Raw genomic sequence first — 9,058 nt, 5'->3', positions numbered from 1 at the left:
CGGACCACGCCGGCGAGGAGCAGAGCTGTGTGGGGAACGCTGCTTGTTTTCACAGGATGCTCCTCATTACATTGGTTTGTTTGCTTTGAAACAAACTTTGTTTTGAGTCCCAAAACATCTCAGATTTTAAAGTCCCCAGATTTCCTAGTTTAACTTTGGGGCTTTTTTTTTCCTTAAGAAAAATTTAGCTTTTGAAGAATAAGATCTGAACTGAAAAAAAGCTCAGCATGCAATATGAACGTTTTCATTTTTAAAAAATGAAAAACTCTACTGCCATTTTTGGGGGTCTTTCTTTCTTTCCTCACTGAGGGTATTTAAGATAAATTTGCCATACAAAAATATTCCCTGGTGATTCCTCGTCTTAAGATGTTTGTATGAAAGAAGTTGTCCATCTCTATCTATCTAAACAGGATTAAAAGCTGGTAAGATAAAAGCATCTTCAGAAAAAAAGAAGCTGGTAAAATAAAATTCATCCTCACCACAAATATTCTGAAGATGATAAATTCACCACTTTGGATGGCAAAACTAGAGCTGAGCGGATACTGCAATATATTTTTATGTAGCTAAAGAAATATTTTTGCAGCTAATTCACTTTAAAAAGATACTTTATAAATATTTTTAAACTTTCTTGAAAAGAACACTTTCTAAAAAACAAGTATCTCATGACAGTTGTTTAATACTTTTAATTGTATTGCTCAGCCAACGTAAAAGGTGTAATTCAAACATTTATATAGAAAAACCAGAAAGTAATTGCTTTAATTATAACCGTTTGGGTTAAAAATTACAATCAAACTGTCAAAACAGTTGATAAAGCTAGAGATTTGAAGAGAAATACTAAATGTTTGTTATTTTTGGCATGGAGTGGATTATTAGGACCACTGCTCTAAACAAATTGAATTTCGCCAAACAAACTTGTTGTTAAACGCTCAAGTGAACGAACTGGGGTTGTTTAGTCTGGATGGGATAGAATTGCGGGGGAGAAGACATGATAATAGTCTTTAAATATATAAAATGCAGCTGTAAAGAGACAGGGATAATCTGTTTTCAGTGTCCATGGTGCATAGGTAAAGCAAGCGAGACCCGGGCTAGACACTAGGAAGGGCTTCCTCGCAGTCAGGGCAGCAACAGTGAATGAATTGGCCTAGGAAGAGAGTGGAGTTTCCATCACCAGATGTTTTTAAGAGCAAACATCTGTCAGGCAAGATAGAGGTAAGGTCAATGCAGCCCTGGGACGACAGGACACGGTTTTCCACGGTTTTGGATGTGTGGATCCCACAGAAGTCCTAGGGAGATGGAGACCCCAGGGACCCCCCACTATTTATGACCTTGCTCTGCTGCATCGTTTTCGTTAGCCCATTTGAGGTAGCCCACATCCCTGTCTGGGGGTGCTGGCTGCCAGCTGAACGCTGGCCAGAGCCATCTTCCTACACCTCTCCCAGCCCTGCTGCCCGTGGCTGTGACACCTCCCTTGCCTCCTTCCCGCATCTGTCACGTGGGCCACTGTCATGGCCCTGTCACCCCCTCTCATGGACATGCAGCGCTGCACCACCAGCTGTGCTCTTCTTGGTGTCGGCCAGCTGCGTAGCTCCTGCCACCTCCACAAAAGTCATCGCAGGAAATCGTCGTCTTTCAGTGGCATGACAGCAGGACAAGTGGTTGCCAAACACTGAGAGCCAGCAGTGCTTACGCAGCTCTGCGCCACAGCAGTTCAGCAAGTTGAGATTAGACAACTCCTGTCTGCGAGTGAAATACTGGTGGTCCTCAGTGAGTGACCTGGGACCCTGCTCCCATCCTGTCACATCCCCATAAGGTAGCCCGCACTCCCCTCTCCAGCCAGCTGCTTCTCCCATCTCTACCACCAGCAGCAGTGGGTGACTTGGCTCCCCCGGGAAATCCTGGCCAGCTGCTGGTGTGACAAAGACCTAGTGCTGAATCATTTTACACTGTTTTGGCTCATTTTGGCCCCAAGCGGCTCACTCTAACAGCTCTGCTGGCAGGTCTGGGTGGGCTCTTCACATCTCAGCAAACAAGGGACGGAGGATGCCAGCTCAGCTGACGTGTCCAAAGCCAAAGGAGAATGAGTGACAACCCCTATGTGTTTGTGAAATGCGAGGGTCCCCTCACCTTTCCTGAGTCCTTGTGACATGGGACATTTCTCCACGGAGTCTTGTCCAGGGAGGGCATGACCGAGTCTCCATCTCATTCAGGGTCTCTGGAGGTGTCTGTAATACAAATATTACAGAAGAATAAGCAAGTCTCCTGTAACAGAGGAATCCATTTGGAGACCAGCAGGTTGCAAACTCTTCGAGGCATGCACTAGCGTACTTCGCCTCGTCCTGTAAACGTTTAAGCTACAGACAGATGCTGCAAACAGATGTGCAGAGTTAGGCCTTGGCAACCCCTCTGCTGTTTGGTACTGCCCTGCTGCCGTGTGGAGAGCCCCAGGGGAGCCCCTGGCAGCCAGGTTATCCTCAGTAGCCTGAACAGTGCTCCGAGGTAGCGTGGCTGAGTTCGTGTGCAGCACCCCAGCATCAGCTGCGGGGAGGACATCTGCCTCGAACAAACGCTGCCGGCGGGGTGCTACGTTAGGAGCGTCTGCACCCAGTCAGCGCCTGAGCACGCCCCGAGCCTCGCGGGATGTACTTCCACCTCCGCTCGGAGGCCTTGGCCACTAGCCATGGCACAGATAATATGTGCTACGGTTTGGAAGTCTTTAAGGTAAAATGTTGCTTCTTTCCTGCAATAAAATTCACAAAATGTTGATGCTTTCTCTCTGCAGCAAGCACGAAGAAGATGTAAAAACCCAATGTGTTTATGAGTGTCCTTTAGGGAAGAACTTTTATTTGTCGACACTGGATTTGGAAGAGGTTTTCCAAGGACTGCAGAGCTGCAGAGTGCTTGGCTCTTACTGTGACTTTAGAAGTAACTTCTTGTGACTTTGGAAAATCACCCTGGTAAATGGGTAGCTCCCTTTCAAAATGTTCTTTTTAAAGCTGTTGTTCAGTAGTTTCTCTGGGAGTGTTTCATTTAGTTTTTAAATATTGTCATGACTGCCTACCTCGCTGGCACACACAAGGCTAACCAGGGCCACACAATCTAACGAAGATTCCCAAATGTGAGTGTCTACATTTAAGGCTCAAAATAAGCAACCTGATGGCTAGCTGCTGCTGGCTTCCATGATGAGGTATCCAGGACAGTTAGGAGAGCTATCTGTACCACACCAAGCCCTTGCTGTGAACATTGATATCACACAGACCTCATCGGTCAGCAATAAATTAATGGTTAAATAAAGAAAGTTCTGGCTAAAATAGGGGCAACCAGAAGTAGACCCTTTACTACTCCAGCAGCAAGGTGAAAAGAAGGTTGAGGGCGTTGTTCCGATGGTCAAAGTAAAAGCGTTGGTGGAAAATCCTGGTTTTGGATGTGAGCTGAAGAGGAAGGACTTGTAATACAATGAGAAAAATGCATTTCATTTTGGTGCTTGACCAGTGACAAAATGTTTTGGTTTGCTTTGAGGCTATTCAGTCCGAAAAGGAAAGTCCACCTAAAAACCACAGCTCTTTCCCTTCTTCTAGATTTAGTCCATTTGAAAATGAAAAAATCCTGCTTCAAACTCAATGAACTTCGCTAAAGCAAAATGCTTCAGCCTGAAAATGCTGAAGTGAAACTTTTTAATGTTTGAGGAAGGAAAGAAGGACTTTTCTTTTCTTGTCATTGAATTACTTCAGCTCAGATTTGTGAATCATTTCGGTTGCCTTCATTTTTGCAGGAGACTTTGTTTTTTTAACAAATTCAATACTCTCCCAAGAAAATATTCCCAGTTCAATCTGAGGCACAAATGTTTAAGTCCAGTGAGGTTCATAAGAGCATGGGTGAGCTGAGAGATTGCACAAATGTCAAGCAGAACTCTTTTTTTTTTTTGCTGCATTTTCCTTTGCATCTTAGGTTTTCTTTGAAATTCTGCCTGAATTTCAGGGAACCTGTGGTGTCCTTAGGACCAGCCACCCCTGAAACATGCCCAGAGCAAAACTGTCAGTCCGTATATTCTGCCATCTAACTTGTGCACCACAAAAATTCAAATGCCATCTTCAGTTCTGCAAAATATTAAGACAGGCATTTAAGATTTAGCCGAGTGATTAAGTGTGAGCAGCATATAATTGTTTCCAGATTCCTCTCCTAGCAGGGGAAAAGGCTCCGCAATTCCTGTCCGTGTGCTCAGTGTAGTAATGCAGTCGCAAACAGAGGAGCTGAAGATGAGCCAGAGGACAAGCAGATATCCTGAATTCTGCAGCGGAGAACGAGCCGAGCTGGCATTACCTTTTGGTCCGATACGGACTGAACCGGTTCGGAAAAGCAGGGTTATTTAGCCAGCAGGATATATCTGTATCATTCCTGTAGCAGCACCTGTGCACTAGCAACTAGAAAACCCTCTTAAGTACACGTGGTGAGATTCAGTCTGCAATTTTTCATCTGGCTTGCGAGTGTTAAATGAAGGTTGACTGTTGGAATCAGCCTCATTTGGAGGAAGCTGACTGTGTCTGAGCTTGCAGAGGGGACCTTTGTCCTCCCGAGTTTATACAGAGCCCCAAAGATTGCAGATTTTCTGCATACGCCACAGGACAACCCAGCAAGCATCTGGAGAGACTTGCCTCGTATCCCAAACTGTTCCCTTCAGGCAAATCTAGCAATATATTTTTCCCACGCATTGCTTAGTCATGAAAAGAGATTTTTTTTTTCCCCAAAACTTGCTCAGGGCTTCAAAAACCTCAGCAGCCCCATCCCACATTCGAAAGCAAAATCAAGGGTCCGCCATTGCCTTTGAACACAGCAGGGCTCTGCTCCGGCAGGTTAGATCTCAGGGGCCACATTGCTCCCAGGATTTAAACCAGACCACATGTGAAATGGCAGCTCCCTCTTCATTTTTATATTTTTTAATAGGATAATTTAGGGGCTATATATTATTATTGTTGTTGTTGTTGTTCTTGTTGTTGTTGTTATTATTACAATTTTAATAGCAAATCCAATGTGCTGCTTTCCCTCCTTAATGAAGGACACCAGGGACTGTTGCTCAACTTCTTTCGCTCTTTAGAAATAGCTAATAGCCCCTACAAATCTTTTGTAAAACAAAACCATAATCCCACTTTCCCCTTTCCTCTTCCTCCAGAGAGAGAGAAAGGGGGCTTTCATCAGCTCACACCATTCTTCTTTCACTACCTCTTTATCTTAAGCTTTTCTTCAAGGTTACACTTATTTTCGAGGTGCACGGTCAGGACAAGGATAGAGGGGGTACAGCTAACTTGGTCTTTTGAGGGTTGTCCTCTCTGCGGTGGGGTGTCCCTGCCCTCAGACAGCCCAGCCCGCTGCCCAGTATGCCCAGCTAGGCTCTTCGGCAGCGGCTGTCATTGCCGCCCGTCAGGGACCATTCGTGTGCAGCCAGAGACGACTGCTGCGCTCGGACCGCTCAGAACAACGTTTTCCCTTCCTGCTGCAGCCCAGGCACATCTGGAGATTTCTCTGAAGCTCTCCGCGTTCAACCCCGGGGCTGGAAACGTGTCTGTTCTCTCTCCCCGCCAGGACGCTGCCTGTCTCTCTGTGAGCTGAATTCACCGTACGATGGTCCATGCCATCCCTTCTTGTGCAAACCCCTGTGAGAAGGGTCTTCTTCCAGTGTGGAAATCTTGGCCAATTCCTGGAGGAGATTACCTCAGATAAGGCTGCTGCTGGGGAGGGAGGTTCACCGCCCTCGGTGGAAACTTGTAAGGTCTGGCCTTCATCCAGATGTGATTTTATTTTTTTTAAATTTGAGCAAAAGCGCTTCGGTCTTTACAACGTGAGAGAGGAGTGAAAAAACACATTTCTGCCATTATAGCGAAGGGAAAGAAAAAAAAAAAGCCATTCAGGCTGCCTTTGAGGAGCAAATGGGATTCTCTTGTTTAGCTCGGACAAGAGGAGGTCTGCCAGCAGAAGGTGTCTCCGAGGGCTTCAGCGAAGGCGGGGTTGGGCGCGGGGCGGTGTCTGCCGTCTGCTCCCGCGCCCGGCGGCCAGCGTAGCGGGCCTCCAAGGGCGGACGCGGCCCGCGCGAGGCTGGAGGTGGGACGCGGCCCTGCCGTTCCAGAGGAGAAGCATCTGCAGCGAGAGGCAGAGCGGAGACCGCCCGTGTCTATGTGGCATCTCCTGCCTCCGGCAGATTTTAACCGCACGATCCGACCGTGACCCAAGGCGCGTTAGCTGCCCGACGGCAGCCAGGAACTCCCTTTAGGGAAGGCGCTGTGAAAGAGACGATGAAAAGCTGCAGCCCAAGCAGGCCAAAACCCACTTCTCCCTTTCCATACCCCTACCAAGGACTGAGCTTGCAGCAAGCGCAGGCCTAAAGAGGCCACTCGAGCGGCGCCCACGACACGTCGGCCCGGACGTTTCCAGGCTGTCGGAACAACCCCGACGGCGCCGGCAGAAAACCGAATTTCCGCGAACCCACCCAAAGCAGCGTCTGCGTGTCCTCCGCCGGCCGGGGCAGGCAGGGCTGGGACGCAGGCGCTCCCGACCCCGGCGCGGCGAGCCGCTGGGGGAAGCGAGCGGCGGGGGCCCTGCCGAGGCCCGCGGGGCAACACCGAGGCGCCGGGGATACCTTAGCTGCTAATTTGCCGGCCGCTCCTGGAGCCCCGGCTTGGCAGCCCCCCCTCGGGCTGTGGCGGCGTGCAACCTATTAACATTTAAAAATGCTTGCAGGAATCGGAGCGGGGGGAGAGAAAAATTGGTATTTGCGGAGGCCCCTTCCTCAGCACACTTTCCCGCGTGCCAAAGTTTGTTGGCATGGCTCTGCGCTTGATAGGGAACATCTGGGCTGCTCTTGCTGCCTGTATATTGGCTGAGGGCAGCGAACAAAAGGGGTTTGTGCAGGAATGTGCGGGGAGGGGTGCGGGCCGGCCGCCGCCTCCGCGAGGCACCGCGCCGAAACACCCTCCCGCGGAGGAAATCTTCGTGCGCAGCCCGTGTTTCTAGCAAAGGGCATACAAGCCTCTGCCGCCTCCTCCTCCTCCCTCCCCTCCAAAGCGCGCCCCGGGAGCGAGCGCGAGGCAGGGTCCGAAACGCAGCTCCGCGCCCGGGACCTCTGCCTTATTGCCGCAGCCTGGACAAACGATTGCGATTGAGGGACCCCCCCCCCCTCACCCCGACCCCGCGAGCCGGGGCAATACGAGCCCCGTGGCGCAGCAGGTCGCGTTCGAGCGGTGCCCGAGCAGCGCTTTGCACGCGCCCGGCTCCCTTCCCGGCCAGGGACAGGTTGGCTCTAGAAGCCCTGGCAGCGCGCGCGGGCGAGAGAGCGCTGCGTACGTAATGCATCCCTTGTGCTTTTTCCCTAAGGAGCTGCTGCTGCCTGCTGATGGACGCCGGACATCTTTGATCTAACCTGCTGTGACCGTTCTGGCGTTCTTCCTTCTGCCACCTCCTCCTTTCTACTCTCATGCCTGCAGTATTTTTTTTAATGCAGCGTTTGCCGTGTTAACAAGAATTCTCCAGACCTCAGTATTTTGATTAATGCCCCCAGAGACAAAAATACTGATGTCCTTTGCTGTGCGCTCATTCCTCGTTTTTCCTCATTCCATTTTTGCCCAGCTGAATACTTACTCTTAAGTGACAGTTCTGGGCATTTCCAAAATGTCTTTTATGAGTGGATCATTTTTGTTTTCCTCTTTCCAGGATCTGCATTTGGCCTGAATCCTGCTAGCAGCCCGCGTTGCCCTTTGGCTGCGGTCGTGAGCAGGGACACGCTGGGCGCACTACCCAGAGCGGGATTTCAGTTTGCCACCCGCTGCCCCTGAGCAGGGCCCTCCGCACCCGGAGCCGCGACAGAGCTACAATCCTTTTAAATTACCAGCAATTTGATCCGCACCGTGTCTTGCTGGCCAGGATCCCTCTCCATCTCCCCGGCCATGGGCCCTCCTTTCTTTGGAGCTGCTCCGAGTTGCCAGAGCAGCCCCAGAGCAGATGTGGGTAGCACTTGGGGCAAGCGTCCCTTGCGATCACCCCCCAAGGGCTCTGCCGAGCAGCCCTTGGGAAAGCCCCAGGCAGCCAAAACCGAAAGAAAAATAGTCCAGGTCAGTGAAGCCCCTGGGGTCTGACAGCCAAGGCAAATGCTTCCAGCCTCAGCCCCCTCTTTAGGTCTCAGCGATGTGCTGCACACCATCGTTTTGGGAAGACCCGTTCGACACCGCTCGCAACCCGCCTGGCGCTGGCTCCGGCAGCGGGCTCGCCCTGGGGACGCCGACTCCAGGCTTGGGCACGTTTGGCGATAAGCGTCCTTCAGGCGCGTTTTAATTTCAATTACATCAGTGTCAGGACATAGGTTTTCGACAGTGCCAAGCAAGCTCCCGGTCGGCCAAAGAAAGCACGCGGGCTGGCCAGCGTTTGTGCACGGAAACCCGGAGCGTCGGGAAGGGCACCGAACGCTCGGCGCCTCCGAGCCTTCCCCGGCACAACCGGAGAGAGGAACGCCAGCTCGAGGAGGACGGTGTGTGCTGCAAACCCACCTCCGACTGCCCTGCAGACCGTCCTAAACAGTCGTCTCTTCTGGGGCGAGTTGTGAGGAGCTGAAGAAAACCGAGCCGGTATTTGGAAACTCCTTGCAGCCGTCACTGGGGAATGTAAAGCCGTGTATAAGCATGTGACACCAAGTTTAACAGTCAATGCCCTGTTTTACAGAAGGAGAAAGAATGATGTATAAGTAACGGCTGTGTTAACAGTGCTAGATGTCCCCTTGTTCCGCTTCTGAAAACAGGATAATTAAGAGTGGCCGATTGACTCCTATTTTATCATTCATTAGTTGTGCCAAAGCTTATTACTATCTCTCTGAGCGAGAGCCAAATCTCTCCTCTTGGACAGATCTGTCTGTGCCTCCAGTCGTTCCCCATATCCTTCTCTAGACACTTTTTCTTTCTGTTAGATCTGTGTGAAACACGGCGGCGGGGCTGGAGCCCAGCGCGCCGAGCGCAGTGATGCTGCGAAGCCATCACGCCCCGCCAGCGCTCTAGACCGACTCTCTCCGGTTTCCTCTCTCGGCCAA

The 9,058-nt window shown here is 50.6% G+C and overlaps 1 long non-coding RNA gene across 1 annotated transcript; it reads right to left on the bottom strand.

Annotated features, from left to right (window-relative positions):
- Nucleotides 1-723: 723 nt before the first annotated feature.
- LOC104142686 (uncharacterized) lies at nucleotides 724-8,595 on the bottom strand. The gene is made up of 3 exons (XR_693761.2): nucleotides 8,526-8,595; nucleotides 2,125-2,222; nucleotides 724-1,141 (listed from the first exon to the last, which is right to left on the bottom strand). It is a non-coding gene; the product is annotated as an uncharacterized lncRNA (long non-coding RNA).
- Between the last annotated feature and the right edge of the window lie 463 nt (nucleotides 8,596-9,058).

The sequence above is a fragment of the Struthio camelus genome, chromosome 8 (genome assembly GCF_040807025.1).
Source record: "Struthio camelus isolate bStrCam1 chromosome 8, bStrCam1.hap1, whole genome shotgun sequence".
In the NCBI taxonomy this organism is placed as follows: domain Eukaryota; kingdom Metazoa; phylum Chordata; class Aves; order Struthioniformes; family Struthionidae; genus Struthio; species Struthio camelus.
This window is presented reverse-complemented; position numbering and strand designations above follow the sequence as displayed.